Genomic DNA, 24,616 nt, shown 5'->3' with positions numbered 1-24,616 from the left:
TTTGAACCAGCTGCTTGTTGTACTTCGCGTTAGAATGTTGGCTCAGGGTGTTGTTAGTTTGAGGGTTTGCAGCGTGTGTTTTCTGGGTAATGGACTTTCTCTTTGTCCCGCACTTTCTGACTCATAATCGCTTGGAAACCAGGTCTGGAGCATCAATTAAAGTAATTGTGTCTCTCGACACGTTCGTCGACTATTGTCCATAGCAGAGTCTCTGTTCCTTGCGATGCGAGGCGGTCTGGGATAATAGCCATAACCCCATGACGCTTGAAGAAAGGGCCATCCTAGCGCTATATGGCATGCGCTGAAAATGCAAAGAAATGTCCTCCTCACAGGAAGTAGACAAGGTGGCACAACGGGATAGAGAAGTTCAATTTATTGAAAGGATGTGGCATTACGCAGTTCGGCTTTCGCCTTCGTCAGATGCAGTCCTTTTCAAGTGCCACTGACGCTGGAATCCAAAGTTTTATATCCTGGCATATCAAAAGTAGAATGTTTGCACTCCTGGTGACGCCCATCAGGACTCTCATTGGTTGCTGAAGGTGGAGGGACTGCAACTCCCAGAGTGCAGTTTGTTCGGGTTGCGGATTCGCGGTGAGTAATCCTGTGAACCGCCTGCTTGTTGTACTTCACAGTAGAATGCTGGCTCAGGGCGTTGTCAGTTCGAGGGTTTGCAGCGTGTGTTTTCTGGGCAATGGACTTTCTCTTTGTCCCGCACTTTCTGCCACATAATCGCTTGGAAACCAGGTCTGGAGCATTAATTAAAGTAATTCTGTCTCTCGACACGTTCGTCGACTATTGTCCATAGCAGAGTCTCTGTTCCTTGCGATGCGAGGCGGTCTTGGATAATAACCATAACCCCATGACGCTTGAAGAAAGGGCCATCCTAGCGCTATATGGCATGCGCTGAAAATGCAAAAAAATGTCCTCCTCACAGGAAGTAGACAAGGTGGCACAACGGGATAGAGAAGTTCAATTTATTGAAAGGATGTGGCATTACGCATTTTGGCTTTCGCCTTCGTCAGATGCAGTCCTTTCCAAGTGCCACTGACGCTGGAATCCAAATTTTTATATCCTGGCACATCTAAAGTAGAATGTTTGCACACCTGGCGACGCCCATCAGGACTCTCATTGGTTGCTGAAGGTGGAGGGACTGCATCTCCCAGAGTGCAGTTTGTTCGGGTTGCGGTTTCGCGGTGAGTAATCCTGTGAACCAGCTGCTTGTTGTACTTCACGTTAGAATGCTGGCTCAGGGCTTTGTCAGTTCGAGGGTTTGCAGCGTGTGTTTTCTGGGCAATGGACTTTCTCTTTGTCCCGCACTTTCTGCCTCATAATCGCTTGGAAACCAGGTCTGGAGCATCAATTAAATTAATTGTGTCTCTCGACACGTTCGTCGACTATTGTCCACAGCAGAGTCTCTGTTCCTTGCGATGTGAGGCGGTCTGGGATAATAGCCATAACCCCACGACACTTGAAGAAAGGGCCATCCTAGTGCTATATGGCACGCGCTGAAAATGTAAAGAAATGTCCTCCTCACAGGAAGTAGACAAGGTGGCACAACGGGATAGAGAAGTTCCATTTATTGAAAGGATGTGGCATTACGCTTTTTCGGCTTTCGCCTTCGTCAGATGCAGTCCTTTCCCAGTGCCACTAACGCTGGAATCCAAAGTTTTATATCCTGGCACATCTAAAGTAGAATGTTTGCACACCTGGCGATGCCCATCAGGACTCCCATTGGTTGCTGAAGGTGGAGGGACTGCAACTCCCAGAGTGCAGTTTGTTCGGGTTGCGGATTCGCGGTGATTAATCCTGTGAACCGCCTGCTTGTTGTACTTCACGGTAGAATGCTGGCTCAGGGCGTTGTCAGTTCGAGAGTTTGCAGCGTGTGTTTTCTGGGCAATGGACTTTCTCTTTGTCCCGCACTTTCTGCCTCTTAATCGCTTGGAAACCAGGTCTGGAGCATCAATTAAAGTAATTGTGTCTCTTGACACGTTCGTCGACTATTGTCCATAGCAGAGTCTCTGTTCCTTGCGATGCGAGGCGGTCTGGGATAATAACCATAACCCCATGACACTTGAAGAAAGGGCCATCCTAGTGCTATATGGCACGCGCTGAAAATGTAAAGAAATGTCCTCCTCACAGGAAGTAGACAAGGTGGCACAACGGGATAGAGAAGTTCCATTTATTGAAAGGATGTGGCATTACGCTTTTTCGGCTTCCGCCTTCGTCAGATGCAGTCCTTTCCAAGTGCCACTGATGCTGGAATCCAAAGTTTTATATCCTGGCACATCTAAAGTAGAATGTTTGCACATCTGGCGACGCCCATCAGGACTCTCATTGGTTGCTGATGGTGGAGTGATTGCAACTCCCAGAGTGCAGTTTGTTCGGGTTGCGGTTTCGCAGTGAGTAATCCTGTGAACCAGCTGCTTGTTGTACTTCGCGTTAGAATGTTGGCTCAGGGCATTGTTAGTTCGAGGGTTTGCAGCGTGTGTTTTCTGGGTAATGGACTTTCTCTTTGTCCCGCACTTTCTGCCTCATAATCGCTTGGAAACCAGGTCTGGAGCATCAATTAAAGTAATTGTGTCTCTCGACACGTTCGTCGACTATTGTCCATAGCAGAGTCTCTGTTCCTTGCGATGCGAGGCGGTCTGGGATAATAGCCATAACCCCATGACGCTTGAAGAAAGGGCCATCCTAGCGCTATATGGCATGCGCTGAAAATGCAAAGAAATGTCCTCCTCACAGGAAGTAGGCAAGGTGGCACAACGGGATAGAGAAGTTCCATTTATTGAAAGGATGTGGCATTACGCGTTTCGGCTTTCGCATTCGTCAGATGCAGTCCTTTCCCAGTGCCACTAACGCTGGAATCCAAAGTTTTATATCCTGGCACATCTAAAGTAGAATGTTTGCACACCTGGCGATGCCCATCAGGACTCCCATTGGTTGCTGAAGGTGGAGGGACTGCAACTCCCAGAGTGCAGTTTGTTCGGGTTGCGGATTCGCGGTGAGTAATCCTGTGAACCGCCTGCTTGTTGTACTTCACGGTAGAATGCTGGCTCAGGGCGTTGTCAGTTCGAGGGTTTGCAGCGTGTGTTTTCTGGGCAATGGACTTTCTCTTTGTCCCGCACTTTCTGCCTCATAATCGCTTGGAAACCAGGTCTGGAGCATCAATTAAAGTAATTGTGTCTCTCGACACGTTCGTCGACTATTGTCCATAGCAGAGTCTCTGTTCATTGCGATGCGAGGCGGTCTGGGATAATAACCATAACCCCTTGACGCTTGAAGAAAGGGCCATCCTAGCGCTATATGGCACGCGCTGAAAATGCAAAAAAATGTCCTCCTCACAGGAAGTAGACAAGGTGGCACAACGGGATAGAGAAGTTCAATTTATTGAAAGGATGTGGCATTACGCATTTTGGCTTTCGCCTTCGTCAGATGCAGTCCTTTCCAAGTGCCACTGACGCTGGAATCCAAAGTTTTATATCCTGGCACATCTAAAGTAGAATGTTTGCACACCTGGCGACGCCCATCAGGACTCTCATTGGTTGCTGAAGGTGGAGGGACTGCAACTCCCAGAGTGCAGTTTGTTCGGGTTGCGGTTTCGCAGTGAGTAATCCTGTGAACCAGCTGCTTGTTGTACTTCGCGTTAGAATGTTGGCTCAGGGCATTGTTAGTTCGAGGGTTTGCAGCGTGTGTTTTCTGGGTAATGGACTTTCTCTTTGTCCCGCACTTTCTGCCTCATAATCGCTTGGAAACCAGGTCTGGAGCATCAATTAAAGTAGTTGTGTCTCTCGACACGTTCGTCGACTATTGTCCATAGCAGAGTCTCTGTTCCTTGCGATGCGAGGCGGTCTGGGATAATAGCCATAACCCCATGACGCTTGAAGAAAGGGCCATCCTAGCGCTATATGGCATGCGCTGAAAATGCAAAGAAATGTCCTCCTCACAGGAAGTAGACAAGGTGGCACAACGGGATAGAGAAGTTCCATCTATTGAAAGGATGTGGCATTACGCGTTTCGGCTTTCGCCTTCGTCAGATGCAGTCCTTTCCCAGTGCCACTAACGCTGGAATCCAAAGTTTTATATCCTGGCACATCTGAAGTAGAATGTTTGCACACCTGGCGATGCCCATCAGGACTCCCATTGGTTGCTGAAGGTGGAGGGACTGCAACTCCCAGAGTGCAGTTTGTTCGGGTTGCGGATTCGCGGTGAGTAATCCTGTGAACCGCCTGCTTGTTGTACTTCACGGTAGAATGCTGGCTCAGGGCGTTGTCAGTTCGAGGGTTTGCAGCGTGTGTTTTCTGGGCAATGGACTTTCTCTTTGTCCCGCACTTTCTGCCTCATAATCGCTTGGAAACCAGGTCTGGAGCATCAATTAAAGTAATTGTGTCTCTCGACACGTTCGTCGACTATTGTCCATAGCAGAGGCTCTGTTCCTTGCGATGCGAGGCGGTCTGGGATAATAACCATAACCCCATGACGCTTGAAGAAAGGGCCATCCTAGCGCTATATGGCACGCGCTGAAAATGCAAAAAAATGTCCTCCTCACAGGAAGTAGACAAGGTGGCACAACGGGATAGAGAAGTTCAATTTATTGAAAGGATGTGGCATTACGCATTTTGGCTTTCGCCTTCGTCAGATGCAGTCCTTTCCAAGTGCCACTGACGCTGGAATCCAAAGTTTTATATCCGGGCACATCTAAAGTAGAATGTTTGCACACCTGGCGATGCCCATCAGGACTCTCATTGGTTGCTGAAGGTGGAGGGACTACAACTCCCAGAGTGCAGTTTGTTCGGGTTGCGGTTTCGCGGTGAGTAATCATGTGAACCAGCTGCTTGTTGTACTTCACGTTAGAATGCTGGCTCAGGGCTTTGTCAGTTCGAGGGTTTGCAGCGTGTGTTTTCTGGGCAATGGAATTTCTCTTTGTCCCGCACTTTCTGCCTCATAATCGCTTGGAAACCAGGTCTGGAGCATCAATTAAATTAATTGTGTCTCTCGACACGTTCGTCGACTATTGTCCATAGCAGAGTCTCTGTTCCTTGCGATGCGAGGCGGTCTGGGATAATAGCCATAACCCCATGACGCTTGAAGAAATGGCCATCCTAGCGCTATATGGCATGCGCTGAAAATGCAAAGAAATGTCCTCCTCACAGGAAGTAGACAAGGTGGCACAACGGGATAGAGAAGTTCCATTTATTGAAAGGATGTGGCATTACGCGTTTCGGCTTTCGCCTTCGTCAGATGCAGTCCTTTCCCAGTGCCACTAACGCTGGAATCCAAAGTTTTATATCCTGGCACATCTAAAGTAGAATGTTTGCACACCTGGCGATGCCCATCAGGACTCCCATTGGTTGCTGAAGGTGGAGGGACTGCAACTCCCAGAGTGCAGTTTGTTCGGGTTGCGGATTCGCGGTGAGTAATCCTGTGAACTGCCTGCTTGTTGTACTTCACGGTAGAATGCTGGCTAGGGCGTTGTCAGTTCGAGGGTTTGCAGCGTGTGTTTTCGGGGCAATGGACTTTCTCTTTGTCCCGCACTTCCTGCCTCATAATCGCTTGGAAACCAGGTCTGGAGCATCAATTAAAGTAATTGTGTCTCTCGACACGTTCGTCGACTATTGTCCATAGCAGAGTCTCTGTTCCTTGCGATGCGAGGCGGTCTGGGATAATAGCCATAACCCCATGACGCTTGAAGAAAGGGCCATCCTAGCGCTATATGGCATGCGCTGAAAATGCAAAGAAATGTTCTCCTCACAGGAAGTAGACAAGGTGGCACAACAGGATAGAGAAGTTCAATTTATTGAAAGGATGTGGCATTACGCAGTTCGGCTTTCGCCTTCGTCAGATGCAGTCCTTTTCAAGTGCCACTGACGCTGGAATCCAAAGTTTTATATCCTGGCATATCTAAAGTAGAATGTTTGCACACCTGGCGATGCCCATCAGGACTCTCATTGGTTGCTGAAGGTGGAGGGACTGCAACTCCCAGAGTGCAGTTTGTTCGGGTTGCGGATTCGCAGTGAGTAATCCTGTGAACCGCCTGCTTGTTGTACTTCACGGTAGAATGCTGGCTCAGGGCGTTGTCAGTTCGAGAGTTTGCAGCGTGTGTTTTCTGGGCAATGGACTTTCTCTTTGTCCCGCTTTTTCTGCCTCATAATCGCTTGGAAACCAGGTCTGGAGCATCAATTAAAGTAATTGTGTCTCTTGACACGTTCGTCGACTATTGTCCATAGCAGAGTCTCTGTTCCTTGCGATGCGAGGCGGTCTGGGATAATAACCATAACCCCATGACGCTTGAAGAAAGGGCCATCCTAGCGCTATATGGCATGCGCTGAAAATGCAAAAAAAAAGTCCTCCTCACAGGAAGTAGACAAGGTGGCACAACGGGATAGAGAAGTTCAATTTATTGAAAGGATGTGGCATTACACATTTTGGCTTTCACCTTCGTCAGATGCAGTCCTTTCCAAGTGCCACTGACGCTGGAATCCAAAGTTTTATATCCTGGCACATCTAAAGTAGAATGTTTGCACACCTGGCGACGCCCATCAGGACTCTCATTGGTTGCTGAAGGTGGAGGGACTGCAACTCCCAGAGTGCAGTTTGTTCGGGTTGCAGTTTCGCGGTGAGTAATCCTGTGAACCAGCTGCTTGTTGTACTTCACGTTAGAATGCTGGCTCAGGGCTTTGTCAGTTCGAGGGTTTGCAGCGTGTGTTTTCTGGGCAATGGGCTTTCTCTTTGTCCCGCACTTTCTGCCTCATAATAGCTTGGAAACCAGGTCTGGAGCATCAATTAAATTAATTGTGTCTCTCCACACGTTCGTCGACTATTGTCCATAGCAGAGTCTCTGTTCCTTGCGATGCGAGGCGGTCTGGGATAATAGCCATAACCCCATGACGCTTGAAGAAAGAGCCATCCTAGTGCTATATGGCACGCTCTGAAAATGTAAAGAAATGTCCTCCTCACAGGAAGTAGACAAGGTGGCACAACGGGATAGAGAAGTTCCATTTATTGAAAGGATGTGGCATTACGCGTTTCGGCTTCCGCCTTCGTCAGATGCAGTCCTTTCCAAGTTCCACTGACGCTGGAATCCAAAGTTTTATATCCTGGCACATCTAAAGTAGAATGTTTGCACACCTGGCGACGCCCATCAGGACTCTCATTGGTTGCTGAAGGTGGAGGGACTGCAACTCCCAGAGTGCAGTTTGTTCGGGTTGCGGTTTCGCGGTGAGTAATCCTGTGAACCAGCTGCTTGTTGTACTTCACGTTAGAATGCTGGCTCAGGGCTTTGTCAGTTCGAGGGTTTGCAGCGTGTGTTTTCTGGGCAATGGGCTTTCTCTTTGTCCCGCACTTTCTGCCTCATAATCGCTTGGAAACCAGGTCTGGAGCATCAATTAAATTAATTGTGTCTCTCGACACGTTCGTCGACTATTGTCCATAGCAGAGTCTCTGTTCCTTGCGATGCGAGGCGGTCTGGGATAATAGCCATAACCCCATGACGCTTGAAGAAAGAGCCATCCTAGTGCTATATGGCACGCTCTGAAAATGTAAAGAAATGTCCTCCTCACAGGAAGTAGACAAGGTGGCACAACGGTATAGAGAAGTTCAATTTATTGAAAGGATGTGGCATTACGCAGTTCGGCTTTCGCCTTCGTCAGATGCAGTCCTTTTCAAGTGCCACTGACGCTGGAATCCAAAGTTTTATATCCTGGCATATCTAAAGTAGAATGTTTGCACACCTGGCGACGCCCATCAGGACTCTCATTGGTTGCTGAAGGTGGAGGGACTGCAACTCCAAGAGTGCAGTTTGTTCGGGTTGCTCATTCGCGGTGAGTAATCCTGTGGACCGCCTGCTTGTTGTACTTCACGGTAGTGAAGTTGTGTGGCTCAAGTGAAGTAGTGTGGCTCACTGGTTAGAGGCGGCAGACCCGAGAGCAGAGGACGGCTCGGGACCAGGGTTCGATTCCCGGCGCGGCAGGTTTCTGGACCAGGGTCAGCGGACTCGATAATTCTCTCGCCTCGGTGCCCACTCTGATCAGCGATCACACTCGGCAACTCTGGGCATTAGCTTGCCTCATCTTCACTAACGGCCCCACAAGACCGCCGGGGATGCCTGGTCTCACCCTGGAGATACCCATTAAGGGACCATCTCTCAGGGAAACCAGGAAGGGTTTCGCAGCGGTCGAAGCACCTTGGGACCCTACGGGTAAGTAGTGCGCTATATAAATGCCTATACATTTACATACATTTACATTTAGAATGCTGGCTCAGGGCGTTGTCAGTTCGAGGGTTTGCAGCGTGTGTTTTCTGGGCAATGGACTTTCTCTTTGTCCCGCACTTTCTGCCTCATAATCGCTTGGAAACAAGGTCTGGAGCATTAATTAAAGTAATTCTGTCTCTCGACACGTTCGTCGACTATTGTCCATAGCAGAGTCTCTGTTCCTTGCGATGCGAGGCGGTCTGGGATAATAACCATAACCCCATGACGCTTGAAGAAAGGGCCATCCTAGCGCTATATGGCATGCGCTGAAAATGCAAAAAAATGTCCTCCTCACAGGAAGTAGACAAGGTGGCACAACGGGATAGAGAAGTTCCATTTATTGAAAGGATGTGGCATTACGGTTTTTCGGCTTCCGCCTTCGTCAGATGCAGTCCTTTCCAAGTGCCACTGATGCTGGAATCCAAAGTTTTATATCCTGGCACATCTAAAGTAGAATGTTTGCACATCTGGCGACGCCCATCAGGACTCTCATTGGTTGCTGATGGTGGAGGGATTGCAACTCCCAGAGTGCAGTTTGTTCGGGTTGCGGTTTCGCAGTGAGTAATCCTGTGAACCAGCTGCTTGTTGTACTTCGCGTTAGAATGTTGGCTCAGGGCATTGTTAGTTCGAGGGTTTGCAGCGTGTGTTTTCTGGGTAATGGACTTTCTCTTTGTCCCGCACTTTCTGCCTCATAATCGCTTGGAAACCAGGTCTGGAGCATCAATTAAAGTAATTGTGTCTCTCGACACGTTCGTCGACTATTGTCTATAGCAGAGTCTCTGTTCCTTGCGATTTGAGGCGGTCTGGGATAATAGCCATAACCCCATGACGCTTGAAGAAAGGGCCATCCTAGCGCTATATGGCATGCGCTGAAAATGCAAAGAAATGTCCTTCTCACAGGAAGTAGACAAGGTGGCACAACTTGATAGAGAAGTTCCATTTATTGAAAGGATGTGGCATTACGCGTTTCGGCTTTCGCCTTCGTCAGATGCAGTCCTTTCCCAGTGCCACTAACGCTGGAATCCAAAGTTTTATATCCTGGCACATCTAAAGTAGAATGTTTGCACACCTGGCGATGCCCATCAGGACTCCCATTGGTTGCTGAAGGTGGAGGGACTGCAACTCCCAGAGTGCAGTTTGTTCGGGTTGCGGATTCGCGGTGAGTAATCCTGTAAACCGCCTGCTTGTTGTACTTCACGGTAGAATGCTGGCTCAGGGCGTTGTCAGTTCGAGGGTTTGCAGCGTGTGTTTTCTGGGCAATGGACTTTCTCTTTGTCCCGCACTTTCTGCCTCATAATCGCTTGGAAACCAGGTCTGGAGCATCAATTAAAGTAATTGTGTCTCTCGACACGTTCGTCGACTATTGTCCATAGCAGAGTCTCTGTTCCTTGCGATGCGAGGCGGTCTGGGATAATAGCCATAACCCCATGACGCTTGAAGAAAGGGCCATCCTAGTGCTATATGGCACGAGCTGAAAATGTAAAGAAAATGTCCTCCTCACAGGAAGTAGACAAGGTGGCACAACGGGATAGAGAAGTTCCATTTATTGAAAGGATGTGGCATTACGCGTTTCGGCTTCCGCCTTCGTCAGATGCAGTCCTTTCCAAGTGCCACTGACGCTGGAATCCAAAGTTTTATATCCTGGCACATCTAAAGTAGAATGTTTGCACACCTGGCGACGCCCATCAGGACTCTCATTGGTTGCTGATGGTGGAGGGATTGCAACTCCCAGAGTGCAGTTTGTTCGGGTTGCGGTTTCGCAGTGAGTAATCCTGTGAACCAGCTGCTTGTTGTACTTCGCGTTAGAATGTTGGCTCAGGGCGTTGTTAGTTCGAGGGTTTGCAGCGTGTGTTTTCTGGGTAATGGACTTTCTCTTTGTCCCGCACTTTCTGCCTCATATTCGCTTGGAAACCAGGTCTGGAGCATCAATTAAAGTAATTGTGTCTCTCGACACTTTCGTCGACTATTGTCCATAGCAGAGTCTCTGTTCCTTGCGATGCGAGGCGGTCTGGGATAATAGCCATAACCCCATGACGCTTGAAGAAAGGGCCATCCTAGCCCTATATGGCACGCGCTGAAAATGCAAAGAAATGTCCTCCTCACAGGAAGTAGACAAAGTGGCACAACGGGATAGAGAACTTCCATTTATTGAAAGGATGTGGCATTACGCGTTCGGCTTTCGCCTTCGTCAGATGCAGTCCTTTCCAAGTGCCACTGTCGCTGGAATCCAAAGTTTTATATCCTGGCACATCTAAAGTAAAATGTTTGCACACCTGGCGACGCCCATCAGGACTCTCATTGGTTGCTGATGGTGGAGGGATTGCAACTCCCAGAGTGCAGTTTGTTCGGGTTGCGGTTTCCCAGTGAGTAATCCTGTGAACCAGCTGCTTGTTGTACTTCACGTTAGAATGTTGGCTCAGGGCGTTGTCAGTTCAAGGGTTTGCAGCGTGTGATTTCTGGGCAATGGACTTTCTCTTTGTCCGCACTTTCTGCCTCATAATCGCTTGGAAACCAGGTCTGGAGCATCAATTAAAGTAATTGTGTCTCTCGACACGTTCGTCGACTATTGTCCATAGCAGAGTCTCTGTTCCTTGCGATGCGAGGCGGTCTGGGATAATAGCCATAACCCCATGACGCTTGAAGAAAGGGCCATCCTAGCGCTATATGGCATGCGCTGAAAATGCAAAGAAATGTTCTCCTCACAGGAAGTAGACAAGGTGGCACAACGGGATTGAGAAGTTCAATTTATTGAAAGGATGTGGCATTACGCAGTTCGGCTTTCGCCTTCGTCAGATGCAGTCCTTTTCAAGTGCCACTGACGCTGGAATCCAAAGTTTTATATCCTGGCATATCTAAAGTAGAATGTTTGCACACCTGGCGATGCCCATCAGGACTCTCATTGGTTGCTGAAGGTGGAGGGACTGCATCTCCCAGAGTGCAGTTTGTTCGGGTTGCGGATTTGCGGTGAGTAATCCTGTGAACTAGCTGCTTGTTGTACTTCGCGTTAGAATGCTGGCTCAGGGCTTTGTCAGTTCGAGGGTTTGCAGCGTGTGTTTTCTGGGCAATGGGCTTTCTCTTTGTCCCGCACTTTCTGCCTCATAATCGCTTGAAAACCAGGTCTGGAGCATCAATTAAAGTAATTGTGTCTCTCGACACGTTCGTCGACTATTGTCCATAGCAGAGTCTCTGTTCCTTGCGATGCGAGGCGGTCTGGGATAATAACCGTAACCCCATGACGCTTGAAGAAAGGGCCATCCTAGTGCTATATGGCATGCGCTGAAAATGCAAAAAAAAAGTCCTCCTCACAGGAAGTAGACAAGGTGGCACAACGGGATAGAGAAGTTCAATTTATTGAAAGGATGTGGCATTACGCATTTTGGCTTTCGCCTTCGTCAGATGCAGTCCTTTCCAAGTGCCACTGACGCTGGAATCCAAAGTTTTATATCCTGGCACATCTAAAGTAGAATGTTTGCACACCTGGCGACGCCCATCAGGACTCTCATTGGTTGCTGAAGGTGGAGGGACTGCAACTCCCAGAGTGCAGTTTGTTCGGGTTGCGGTTTCGCGGTGAGTAATCCTGTGAACCAGCTGCTTGTTGTACTTCGCGTTAGAATGCTGGCTCAGGGCTTTGTCAGTTCGAGGGTTTGCAGCGTGTGTTTTCTGGGCAATGGGCTTTCTCTTTGTCCCGCACTTTCTGCCTCATAATCCCTTGGAAACCAGGTCTGGAGCATCAATTAAATTAATTGTGTCTCTCGACACGTTCGTCGATTATTGTCCATAGCAGAGTCTCTGTTCCTTGCGATGCGAGGCGGTCTGGGATAATAGCCATAACCCCATGACGCTTGAAGAAAGAGCCATCCTAGTGCTATATGGCACGCTCTGAAAATGTAAAGAAATGTCCTCCTCACAGGAAGTAGACAAGGTGGCACAACGGGATAGAGAAGTTCCATTTATTGAAAGGATGTGGCATTACGCGTTTCGGCTTCCGCCTTCGTCAGATGCAGTCCTTTCCAAGTTCCACTGACGCTGGAATCCAAAGTTTTATATCCTGGCACATCTAAAGTAGAATGTTTGCACACCTGGCGACGCCCATCAGGACTCTCATTGGTTGCAGATGGTGGAGGGATTGCAACTCCCAGAGTGCAGTTTGTTCGGGTTGCGGTTTCGCAGTGAGTAATCCTTTGAACCAGCTGCTTGTTGTACTTCGCGTTAGAATGTTGGCTCAGGGTGTTGTTAGTTCGAGGGTTTGCAGCGTGTGTTTTCTGGGTAATGGACTTTCTCTTTGTCCCACACTTTCTGCCTCATAATTGCTTGGAAACCAGGTCTGGAGCATCAATTAAAGTAATTGTGTCTCTCGACACGTTCGTCGACTATTGTCGATAGCAGAGTCTCTGTTCCTTGCGATGCGAGGCGGTCTGGGATAATAGCCATAACCCCATGACGCTTGAAGAAAGGGCCATCCTAGCGCTATATGGCATGCGCTGAAAATGCAAAGAAATGTCCTCCTCACAGGAAGTAGACAAGGTGGCACAACGGGATAGAGAAGTTCAATTTATTGAAAGGATGTGGCATTACGCATTTTGGCTTTCGCCTTCGTCAGATGCAGTCCTTTCCAAGTGCCACTGACGCTGGAATCCAAAGTTTTATATCCTGGCACATCTAAAGTAGAATGTTTGCACACCTGGCGACGCCCATCAGGACTCTCATTGGTTGCTGAAGGTGGAGGGACTGCAACTCCCAGAGTGCAGTTTGTTCGGGTTGCGGTTTCGCGGTGAGTAATCCTGTGAACCAGCTGCTTGTTGTACTTCGCGTTAGAATGCTGGCTCAGGGCTTTGTCAGTTCGAGGGTTTGCAGCGTGTGTTTTCTGGGCAATGGGCTTTCTCTTTCTCCCGCACTTTCTGCCTCATAATCCCTTGGAAACCAGGTCTGGAGCATCAATTAAATTAATTGTGTCTCTCGACACGTTCGTCGATTATTGTCCATAGCAGAGTCTCTGTTCCTTGCGATGCGAGGCGGTCTGGGATAATAGCCATAACCCCATGACGCTTGAAGAAAGAGCCATCCTAGTGCTATATGGCACGCTCTGAAAATGTAAAGAAATGTCCTCCTCACAGGAAGTAGACAAGGTGGCACAACGGGATAGAGAAGTTCCATTTATTGAAAGGATGTGGCATTACGCGTTTCGGCTTCCGCCTTCGTCAGATGCAGTCCTTTCCAAGTTCCACTGACGCTGGAATCCAAAGTTTTATATCCTGGCACATCTAAAGTAGAATGTTTGCACACCTGGCGACGCCCATCAGGACTCTCATTGGTTGCAGATGGTGGAGGGATTGCAACTCCCAGAGTGCAGTTTGTTCGGGTTGCGGTTTCGCAGTGAGTAATCCTTTGAACCAGCTGCTTGTTGTACTTCGTGTTAGAATGTTGGCTCAGGGTGTTGTTAGTTCGAGGGTTTGCAGCGTGTGTTTTCTGGGCAATGGACTTTCTCTTTGTCCCGCACTTTCTGCCTCATAATCGCTTGGAAACCAGGTCTGGAGCATCAATTAAAGTAATTGTGTCTCTTGACACGTTCGTCGACTATTGTCCATAGCAGAGTCTCTGTTCCTTGCGATGCGAGGCGGTCTGGGATAATAACCATAACCCCATGACGCTTGAAGAAAGGGCCATCCTAGCGCTATATGGCATGCGCTGAAAATGCAAAAAAAAAGTCCTCCTCACATGAAGTAGACAAGGTGGCACAACGGGATAGAGAAGTTCAATTTATTGAAAGGATGTGGCATTACGCATTTTGGCTTTCGCCTTCGTCAGATGCAGTCCTTTCCAAGTGCCACTGACGCTGGAATCCAACGTTTTATATCCTGGCACATCTAAAGTAGAATGTTTGCACACCTGGCGATGCCCATCAGGACTCTCATTGGTTGCTGAAGGTGGAGGGACTGCAACTCCCAGAGTGCAGTTTGTTCGGGTGGCGGTTTCGCGGTGAGTAATCCTGTGAACCAGCTGCTTGTTGTACTTCACGTTAGAATGCTGGCTCAGGGCTTTGTCAGTTCGAGGGTTTGCAGCGTGTGTTTTCTGGGCAATGGGCTTTCTCTTTGTCCCGCACTTTCTGCCTCATAATCGCTTGGAAACCAGGTCTGGAGCATCAATTAAATTAATTGTGTCTCTCGACACGTTCGTCGACTATTGTCCATAGCAGAGTCTCTGTTCCTTGCGATGCGAGGCGGTCTGGGATAATAGCCATAACCCCATGACGCTTGAAGAAAGAGCCATCCTAGTGCTATATGGCACGCTCTGAAAATGTAAAGAAATGTCCTCCTCACAGGAAGTAGACAAGGTGGCACAACGGGATAGAGAAGTTCCATTTATTGAAAGGATGTGGCATTACGCGTTTCGGCTTCCGCCTTCGTCAGATGCAGTCCTTTCCAAGTTCCACTGACGCTGGAATCCAAAGTTTTATATCCTGGCACATCTAAAGTAGAATGTTTGCACACCTGGCGACGCCCATCAGGACTCTCATTGGTTGCAGATGGTGGAGGGATTGCAACTCCCAGAGTGCAGTTTGTTCGGGTTGCGGTTTCGCAGTGAGTAATCCTTTGAACCAGCTGCTTGTTGTACTTCGCGTTAGAATGTTGGCTCAGGGTGTTGTTAGTTTGAGGGTTTGCAGCGTGTGTTTTCTGGGTAATGGACTTTCTCTTTGTCCCGCACTTTCTGCCTCATAATCGCTTGGAAACCAGGTCTGGAGCATCAATTAAAGTAATTGTGTCTCTCGACACGTTCGTCGACTATTGTCCATAGCAGAGTCTCTGTTCCTTGCGATGCGAGGCGGTCTGGGATAATAGCCATAACCCCATGACGCTTGAAGAAAGGGCCATCCTAGCGCTATATGGCATGCGCTGAAAATGCAAAGAAATGTCCTCCTCACAGGAAGTAGACAAGGTGGCACAACGGGATAGAGAAGTTCAATTTATTGAAAGGATGTGGCATTACGCAGTTCGGCTTTCGCCTTCGTCAGATGCAGTCCTTTTCAAGTGCCACTGACGCTGGAATCCAAAGTTTTATATCCTGGCATATCTAAAGTAGAATATTTGCACTCCTGGTGACGCCCATCAGGACTCTCATTGGTTGCTGAAGGTGGAGGGACTGCAACTCCCAGAGTGCAGTTTGTTCGGGTTGCGGATTCGCGGTGAGTAATCCTGTGAACCGCCTGCTTGTTGTACTTCACAGTAGAATGCTGGCTCAGGGCGTTGTCAGTTCGAGGGTTTGCAGCGTGTGTTTTCTGGGCAATGGGCTTTCTCTTTGTCCCGCACTTTCTGCCTCATAATCGCTTGGAAACCAGGTCTGGAGCATCAATTAAATTAATTGTGTCTCTCCACACGTTCGTCGACTATTGTCCATAGCAGAGTCTCTGTTCCTTGCGATGCGAGGCGGTCTGGGATAATAGCCATAACCCCATGACGCTTGAAGAAAGAGCCATCCTAGTGCTATATGGCACGCTCTGAAAATGTAAAGAAATGTCCTCCTCACAGGAAGTAGACAAGGTGGCACAACGGGATAGAGAAGTTCCATTTATTGAAAGGATGTGGCATTACGCGTTTCGGCTTCCGCCTTCGTCAGATGCAGTCCTTTCCAAGTTCCACTGACGCTGGAATCCAAAGTTTTATATCCTGGCACATCTAAAGTAGAATGTTTGCACACCTGGCGACGCCCATCAGGACTCTCATTGGTTGCTGAAGGTGGAGGGACTGCAACTCCCAGAGTGCAGTTTGTTCGGGTTGCGGTTTCGCGGTGAGTAATCCTGTGAACCAGCTGCTTGTTGTACTTCACGTTAGAATGCTGGCTCAGGGCTTTGTCAGTTCGAGGGTTTGCAGCGTGTGTTTTCTGGGCAATGGGCTTTCTCTTTGTCCCGCACTTTCTGCCTCATAATCGCTTGGAAACCAGGTCTGGAGCATCAATTAAATTAATTGTGTCTCTCGACACGTTCGTCGACTATTGTCCATAGCAGAGTCTCTGTTCCTTGCGATGCGAGGCGGTCTGGGATAATAGCCATAACCCCATGACGCTTGAAGAAAGAGCCATCCTAGTGCTATATGGCACGCTCTGAAAATGTAAAGAAATGTCCTCCTCACAGGAAGTAGACAAGGTGGCACAACGGTATAGAGAAGTTCAATTTATTGAAAGGATGTGGCATTACGCAGTTCGGCTTTCGCCTTCGTCAGATGCAGTCCTTTTCAAGTGCCACTGACGCTGGAATCCAAAGTTTTATATCCTGGCATATCTAAAGTAGAATGTTTGCACACCTGGCGACGCCCATCAGGACTCTCATTGGTTGCTGAAGGTGGAGGGACTGCAACTCCAAGAGTGCAGTTTGTTCGGGTTGCGGATTCGCGGTGAGTAATCCTGTGGACCGCCTGCTTGTTGTACTTCACGGTAGTGAAGTAGTGTGGCTCAAGTGAAGTAGTGTGGCTCACTGGTTAGAGGCGGCAGACCCGAGAGCAGAGGACGGCTCGGGACCAGGGTTCGATTCCCGGCGCGGCAGGTTTCTGGACCAGGGTCAGCGGACTCGATAATTCTCTCGCCTCGGTGCCCACTCTGATCAGCGATCACACTCGGCAACTCTGGGCATTAGCTTGCCTCATCTTCACTAACGGCCCCACAAGACCGCCGGGGATGCCTGGTCTCACCCTGGAGATACCCATTAAGGGACCATCTCTCAGGGAAACCAGGAAGGGTTTCGCAGCGGTCGAAGCGCCTTGGGACCCTACGGGTAAGTAGTGCGCTATATAAATGCCTATACATTTACATACATTTACATTTAGAATGCTGGCTCAGGGCGTTGTCAGTTCGAGGGTTTGCAGCGTGTGTTTTCTGGGCAATGGACTTTCTCTTTGTCCCGCACTTTCTGCCTCATAATCGCTTGGAAACAAGGTCTGGAGCATTAATTAAAGTAATTCTGTCTCTCGACACGTTCGTCGACTATTGTCCATAGCAGAGTCTCTGTTCCTTGCGATGCGAGGCGGTCTGGGATAATAACCATAACCCCATGACGCTTGAAGAAAGGGCCATCCTAGCGCTATATGGCATGCGCTGAAAATGCAAAAAAATGTCCTCCTCACAGGAAGTAGACAAGGTGGCACAACGGGATAGAGAAGTTCCATTTATTGAAAGGATGTGGCATTACGGTTTTTCGGCTTCCGCCTTCGTCAGATGCAGTCCTTTCCAAGTGCCACTGATGCTGGAATCCAAAGTTTTATATCCTGGCACATCTAAAGTAGAATGTTTGCACATCTGGCGACGCCCATCAGGACTCTCATTGGTTGCTGATGGTGGAGGGATTGCAACTCCCAAAGTGCAGTTTGTTCGGGTTGCGGTTTCGCAGTGAGTAATCCTGTGAACCAGCTGCTTGTTGTACTTCGCGTTAGAATGTTGGCTCAGGGCATTGTTAGTTCGAGGGTTTGCAGCGTGTGTTTTCTGGGTAATGGACTTTCTCTTTGTCCCGCACTTTCTGCCTCATAATCGCTTGGAAACCAGGTCTGGAGCATCAATTAAAGTAATTGTGTCTCTCGACACGTTCGTCGACTATTGTCTATAGCAGAGTCTCTGTTCCTTGCGATTTGAGGCGGTCTGGGATAATAGCCATAACCCCATGACGCTTGAAGAAAGGGCCATCCTAGCGCTATATGGCATGCGCTGAAAATGCAAAGAAATGTCCTTCTCACAGGAAGTAGACAAGGTGGCACAACGGGATAGAGAAGTTCCATTTATTGAAAGGATGTGGCATTACGCGTTTCGGCTTTCGCCTTCGTCAGATGCAGTCCTTTCCCAGTGCCACTAACGCTGGAATCCAAAGTTTTATATCCTGGCACATCTAAAGTAGAATGTTTGCACACCTGGCGATGCCCATCAGGACTCCCATTGGTTGCTGAAGGTGGAGGGACTGCAACTCCCAGAGTGCAGTTTGTTCGGGTTGCGGATTCGCGGTGAGTAATCCTGTGAACCGCCTGCTTGTTGTACTTCACGGTAGAATGCTGGCTCAGGGCGTTGTCAGTTCGAGGGTTTGCAGCGTGTGTTTTCTGGGCAATGGACTTTCTATTTGTCCCGCACTTTCTGCCTCATAATCGCTTGGAAACCAGGTCTGGAGCATCAATTAAAGTAATTGTGTCTCTCGACACGTTCGTCGACTATTGTCCATAGCAGAGTCTCTGTTCCTTGCGATGCGAGGCGGTCTGGGATAATAGCCATAACCCCATGACGCTTGAAGAAAGGGCCATCCTAGTGCTATATGGCACGAGCTGAAAATGTAAAGAAAATGTCCTCCTCACAGGAAGTAGACAAGGTGGCACAACGGGATAGAGAAGTTCCATTTATTGAAAGGATGTGGCATTACGCGTTTCGGCTTCCGCCTTCGTCAGATGCAGTCCTTTCCAAGTGCCACTGACGCTGGAATCCAAAGTTTTATATCCTGGCACATCTAAAGTAGAATGTTTGCACACCTGGCGACGCCCATCAGGACTCTCATTGGTTGCTGATGGTGGAGGGATTGCAACTCCCAGAGTGCAGTTTGTTCGGGTTGCGGTTTCGCAGTGAGTAATCCTGTGAACCAGCTGCTTGTTGTACTTCGCGTTAGAATGTTGGCTCAGGGCGTTGTTAGTTCGAGGGTTTGCAGCGTGTGTTTTCTGGGTAATGGACTTTCTCTTTGTCCCGCACTTTCTGCCTCATATTCGCTTGGAAACCAGGTCTGGAGCATCAATTAAAGTAATTGTGTCTCTCGACACTTTCGTCGACTATTGTCCATAGCAGAGTCTCTGTTCCTTGCGATGCGAGGCGGTCTGGGATAATAGCCATAACCCCATGACGCTTGAAGAAAGGGCCATCCTAGCCCTATATGGCACGCGCTGAAAATGCAAAGAAATGTCCTCCTCACAGGAAGTAGACAAAGTGGCACAACGGGATAGAGAACTTCCATTTATTGAAAGGATGTGGCATTACGCAGTTCGGCTTTCGCCTTCGTCAGATGCAGTCCTTTTCAAGTGCCACTGACGCTGGAATCCAAAGTTTTATATCCTGGCATATCTAAAGTAGAATGTTTGCACACCTGGCGATGCCCATCAGGACTCTCATTGGTTGCTGAAGGTGGAGGGACTGCATCTCCCAGAGTGCAGTTTGTTCGGGTTGCGGATTTGCGGTGAGTAATCCTGTGAACTAGCTGCTTGTTGTACTTCGCGTTAGAATGCTGGCTCAGGGCTTTGTCAGTTCGAGGGTTTGCAGCGTGTGTTTTCTGGGCAATGGGCTTTCTCTTTGTCCCGCACTTTCTGCCTCATAATCGCTTGGAAACCAGGTCTGGAGCATCAATTAAAGTAATTGTGTCTCTCGACACGTTCGTCGACTATTGTCCATAGCAGAGTCTCTGTTCCTTGCGATGCGAGGCGGTCTGGGATAATAACCATAACCCCATGACGCTTGAAGAAAGGGCCATCCTAGCGCTATATGGCATGCGCTGAAAATGCAAAAAAAAAGTCCTCCTCACAGGAAGTAGACAAGGTGGCACAACGGGATAGAGAAGTTCAATTTATTGAAAGGATGTGGCATTACGCATTTTGGCTTTCGCCTTCGTCAGATGCAGTCCTTTCCAAGTGCCACTGACGCTGGAATCCAAAGTTTTATATCCTGGCACATCTAAAGTAGAATGTTTGCACACCTGGCGACGCCCATCAGGACTCTCATTGGTTGCTGAAGGTGGAGGGACTGCAACTCCCAGAGTGCAGTTTGTTCGGGTTGCGGTTTCGCGGTGAGTAATCCTGTGAACCAGCTGCTTGTTGTACTTCGCGTTAGAATGCTGGCTCAGGGCTTTGTCAGTTCGAGGGTTTGCAGCGTGTGTTTTCTGGGCAATGGGCTTTCTCTTTGTCCCGCACTTTCTGCCTCATAATCCCTTGGAAACCAGGTCTGGAGCATCAATTAAATTAATTGTGTCTCTCGACACGTTCGTCGATTATTGTCCATAGCAGAGTCTCTGTTCCTTGCGATGCGAGGCGGTCTGGGATAATAGCCATAACCCCATGACGCTTGAAGAAAGAGCCATCCTAGTGCTATATGGCACGCTCTGAAAATGTAAAGAAATGTCCTCCTCACAGGAAGTAGACAAGGTGGCACAACGGGATAGAGAAGTTCCATTTATTGAAAGGATGTGGCATTACGCGTTTCGGCTTCCGCCTTCGTCAGATGCAGTCCTTTCCAAGTTCCACTGACGCTGGAATCCAAAGTTTTATATCCTGGCACATCTAAAGTAGAATGTTTGCACACCTGGCGACGCCCATCAGGACTCTCATTGGTTGCAGATGGTGGAGGGATTGCAACTCCCAGAGTGCAGTTTGTTCGGGTTGCGGTTTCGCAGTGAGTAATCCTTTGAACCAGCTGCTTGTTGTACTTCGCGTTAGAATGTTGGCTCAGGGTGTTGTTAGTTCGAGGGTTTGCAGCGTGTGTTTTCTGGGTAATGGACTTTCTCTTTGTCCCACACTTTCTGCCTCATAATTGCTTGGAAACCAGGTCTGGAGCATCAATTAAAGTAATTGTGTCTCTCGACACGTTCGTCGACTATTGTCGATAGCAGAGTCTCTGTTCCTTGCGATGCGAGGCGGTCTGGGATAATAGCCATAACCCCATGACGCTTGAAGAAAGGGCCATCCTAGCGCTATATGGCATGCGCTGAAAATGCAAAGAAATGTCCTCCTCACAGGAAGTAGACAAGGTGGCACAACGGGATAGAGAAGTTCAATTTATTGAAAGGATGTGGCATTACGCATTTTGGCTTTCGCCTTCGTCAGATGCAGTCCTTTCCAAGTGCCACTGACGCTGGAATCCAAAGTTTTATATCCTGGCACATCTAAAGTAGAATGTTTGCACACCTGGCGACGCCCATCAGGACTCTCATTGGTTGCTGAAGGTGGAGGGACTGCAACTCCCAGAGTGCAGTTTGTTCGGGTTGCGGTTTCGCGGTGAGTAATCCTGTGAACCAGCTGCTTGTTGTACTTCGCGTTAGAATGCTGGCTCAGGGCTTTGTCAGTTCGAGGGTTTGCAGCGTGTGTTTTCTGGGCAATGGACTTTCTCTTTGTCCCGCACTTTCTGCCTCATAATCGCTTGGAAACCAGGTCTGGAGCATCAATTAAAGTAATTGTGTCTCTTGACACGTTCGTCGACTATTGTCCATAGCAGAGTCTCTGTTCCTTGCGATGCGAGGCGGTCTGGGATAATAACCATAACCCCATGACGCTTGAAGAAAGGGCCATCCTAGCGCTATATGGCATGCGCTGAAAATGCAAAAAAAAAGTCCTCCTCACATGAAGTAGACAAGGTGGCACAACGGGATAGAGAAGTTCAATTTATTGAAAGGATGTGGCATTACGCATTTTGGCTTTCGCCTTCGTCAGATGCAGTCCTTTCCAAGTGCCACTGACGCTGGAATCCAACGTTTTATATCCTGGCACATCTAAAGTAGAATGTTTGCACACCTGGCGATGCCCATCAGGACTCTCATTGGTTGCTGAAGGTGGAGGGACTGCAACTCCCAGAGTGCAGTTTGTTCGGGTGGCGGTTTCGCGGTGAGTAATCCTGTGAACCAGCTGCTTGTTGTACTTCACGTTAGAATGCTGGCTCAGGGCTTTGTCAGTTCGAGGGTTTGCAGCGTGTGTTTTCTGGGCAATGGGCTTTCTCTTTGTCCCGCACTTTCTGCCTCATAATCGCTTGGAAACCAGGTCTGGAGCATCAATTAAATTAATTGTGTCTCTCGACACGTTCGTCGACTATTGTCCATAGCAGAGTCTCTGTTCCTTGCGATGCGAGGCGGTCTGGGATAATAGCCATAACCCCATGACGCTTGAAGAAAGAGCCATCCTAGTGCTATATGGCACGCTCTGAAAATGTAAAGAAATGTCCTCCTCACAGGAAGTAGACAAGGTGGCACAACGGGATAGAGAAGTTCCATTTATTGAAAGGATGTGGCATTACGCGTTTCGGCTTCCGCCTTCGTCAGATGCAGTCCTTTCCAAGTTCCACTGACGCTGGAATCCAAAGTTTTATATCCTGGCACATCTAAAGTAGAATGTTTGCACACCTGGCGACGCCCATCAGGACTCTCATTGGTTGCAGATGGTGGAGGGATTGCAACTCCCAGAGTGCAGTTTGTTCGGGTTGCGGTTTCGCAGTGAGTAATCCTTTGAACCAGCTGCTTGTTGTACTTCGCGTTAGAATGTTGGCTCAGGGTGTTGTTAGTTTGAGGGTTTGCAGCGTGTGTTTTCTGGGTAATGGACTTTCTCTTTGTCCCGCACTTTCTGCCTCATAATCGCTTGGAAACCAGGTCTGGAGCATCAATTAAAGTAATTGTGTCTCTCGACACGTTCGTCGACTATTGTCCATAGCAGAGTCTCTGTTCCTTGCGATGCGAGGCGGTCTGGGATAATAGCCATAACCCCATGACGCTTGAAGAAAGGGCCATCCTAGCGCTATATGGCATGCGCTGAAAATGCAAAGAAATGTCCTCCTCACAGGAAGTAGACAAGGTGGCACAACGGGATAGAGAAGTTCAATTTATTGAAAGGATGTGGCATTACGCAGTTCGGCTTTCGCCTTCGTCAGATGCAGTCCTTTTCAAGTGCCACTGACGCTGGAATCCAAAGTTTTATATCCTGGCATATCTAAAGTAGAATATTTGCACTCCTGGTGACGCCCATCAGGACTCTCATTGGTTGCTGAAGGTGGAGGGACTGCAACTCCCAGAGTGCAGTTTGTTCGGGTTGCGGATTCGCGGTGAGTAATCCTGTGAACCGCCTGCTTGTTGTACTTCACAGTAGAATGCTGGCTCAGGGCGTTGTCAGTTCGAGGGTTTGCAGCGTGTGTTTTCTGGGCAATGGACTTTCTCTTTGTCCCGCACTTTCTGCCTCATAATCGCTTGGAAACCAGGTCTGGAGCATTAATTAAAGTAATTCTGTCTCTCGACACGTTCGTCGAATATTGTCCATAGCAGAGTCTCTGTTCCTTGCGATGCGAGGCGGTCTTGGATAATAACCATAACCCCATGACGCTTGAAGAAAGGGCCATCCTAGCGCTATATGGCATGCGCTGAAAATGCAAAAAAATGTCCTCCTCACAGGAAGTAGACAAGGTGGCACAACGGGATAGAGAAGTTCAATTTATTGAAAGGATGTGGCATTACGGATTTTGGCTTTCGCCTTCGTCAGATGCAGTCCTTTCCAAGTGCCACTGACGCTGGAATCCAAAGTTTTATATCCTGGCACATCTAAAGTAGAATGTTTGCACACCTGGCGACGCCCATCAGGACTCTCATTGGTTGCTGAAGGTGGAGGGACTGCATCTCCCAGAGTGCAGTTTGTTCGGGTTGCGGTTTCGCGGTGAGTAATCCTGTGAACCAGCTGCTTGTTGTACTTCACGTTAGAATGCTGGCTCAGGGCTTTGTCAGTTCGAGGGTTTGCAGCGTGTGTTTTCTGGGCAATGGACTTTCTCTTTGTCCCGCACTTTCTGCCTCATAATCGCTTGGAAACCAGGTCTGGAGCATCAATTAAATTAATTGTGTCTCTCGACAGGTTCGTTGACTATTGTCCACAGCAGAGTCTCTGTTCCTTGCGATGTGAGGCGGTCTGGGATAATAGCCATAACCCCATGACACTTGAAGAAAGGGCCATCCTAGTGCTATATGGCACGCGCTGAAAATGTAAAGAAATGTCCTCCTCACAGGAAGTAGACAAGGTGGCACAACGGGATAGAGAAGTTCCATTTATTGAAAGGATGTGGCATTACGCTTTTTCGGCTTCCGCCTTCGTCAGATGCAGTCCTTTCCAAGTGCCACTGATGCTGGAATCCAAAGTTTTATATCCTGGCACATCTAAAGTAGAATGTTTGCACATCTGGCGACGCCCATCAGGACTCTCATTGGTTGCTGATGGTGGAGTGATTGCAACTCCCAGAGTGCAGTTTGTTCGGGTTGCGGTTTCGCAGTGAGTAATCCTGTGAACCAGCTGCTTGTTGTACTTCGCGTTAGAATGTTGGCTCAGGGCATTGTTAGTTCGAGGGTTTGCAGCGTGTGTTTTCTGGGTAATGGACTTTCTCTTTGTCCCGCACTTTCTGCCTCATAATCGCTTGGAAACCAGGTCTGGAGCATCAATTAAAGTAATTGTGTCTCTCGACACGTTCGTCGACTATTGTCCATAGCAGAGTCTCTGTTCCTTGCGATGCGAGGCGGTCTGGGATAATAGCCATAACCCCATGACGCTTGAAGAAAGGGCCATCCTAGCGATATATGGCATGCGCTGAAAATGCAAAGAAATGTCCTCCTCACAGGAAGTAGACAAGGTGGCACAACGGGAT

Source organism: Lissotriton vulgaris, chromosome 7 (genome assembly GCF_964263255.1).
Source record: "Lissotriton vulgaris chromosome 7, aLisVul1.2, whole genome shotgun sequence".
Classification (NCBI taxonomy): Eukaryota; Metazoa; Chordata; class Amphibia; order Caudata; family Salamandridae; genus Lissotriton; species Lissotriton vulgaris.
The sequence above is the reverse complement of the archived record's forward strand: the minus strand, read 5'-3'. Positions refer to the sequence as shown.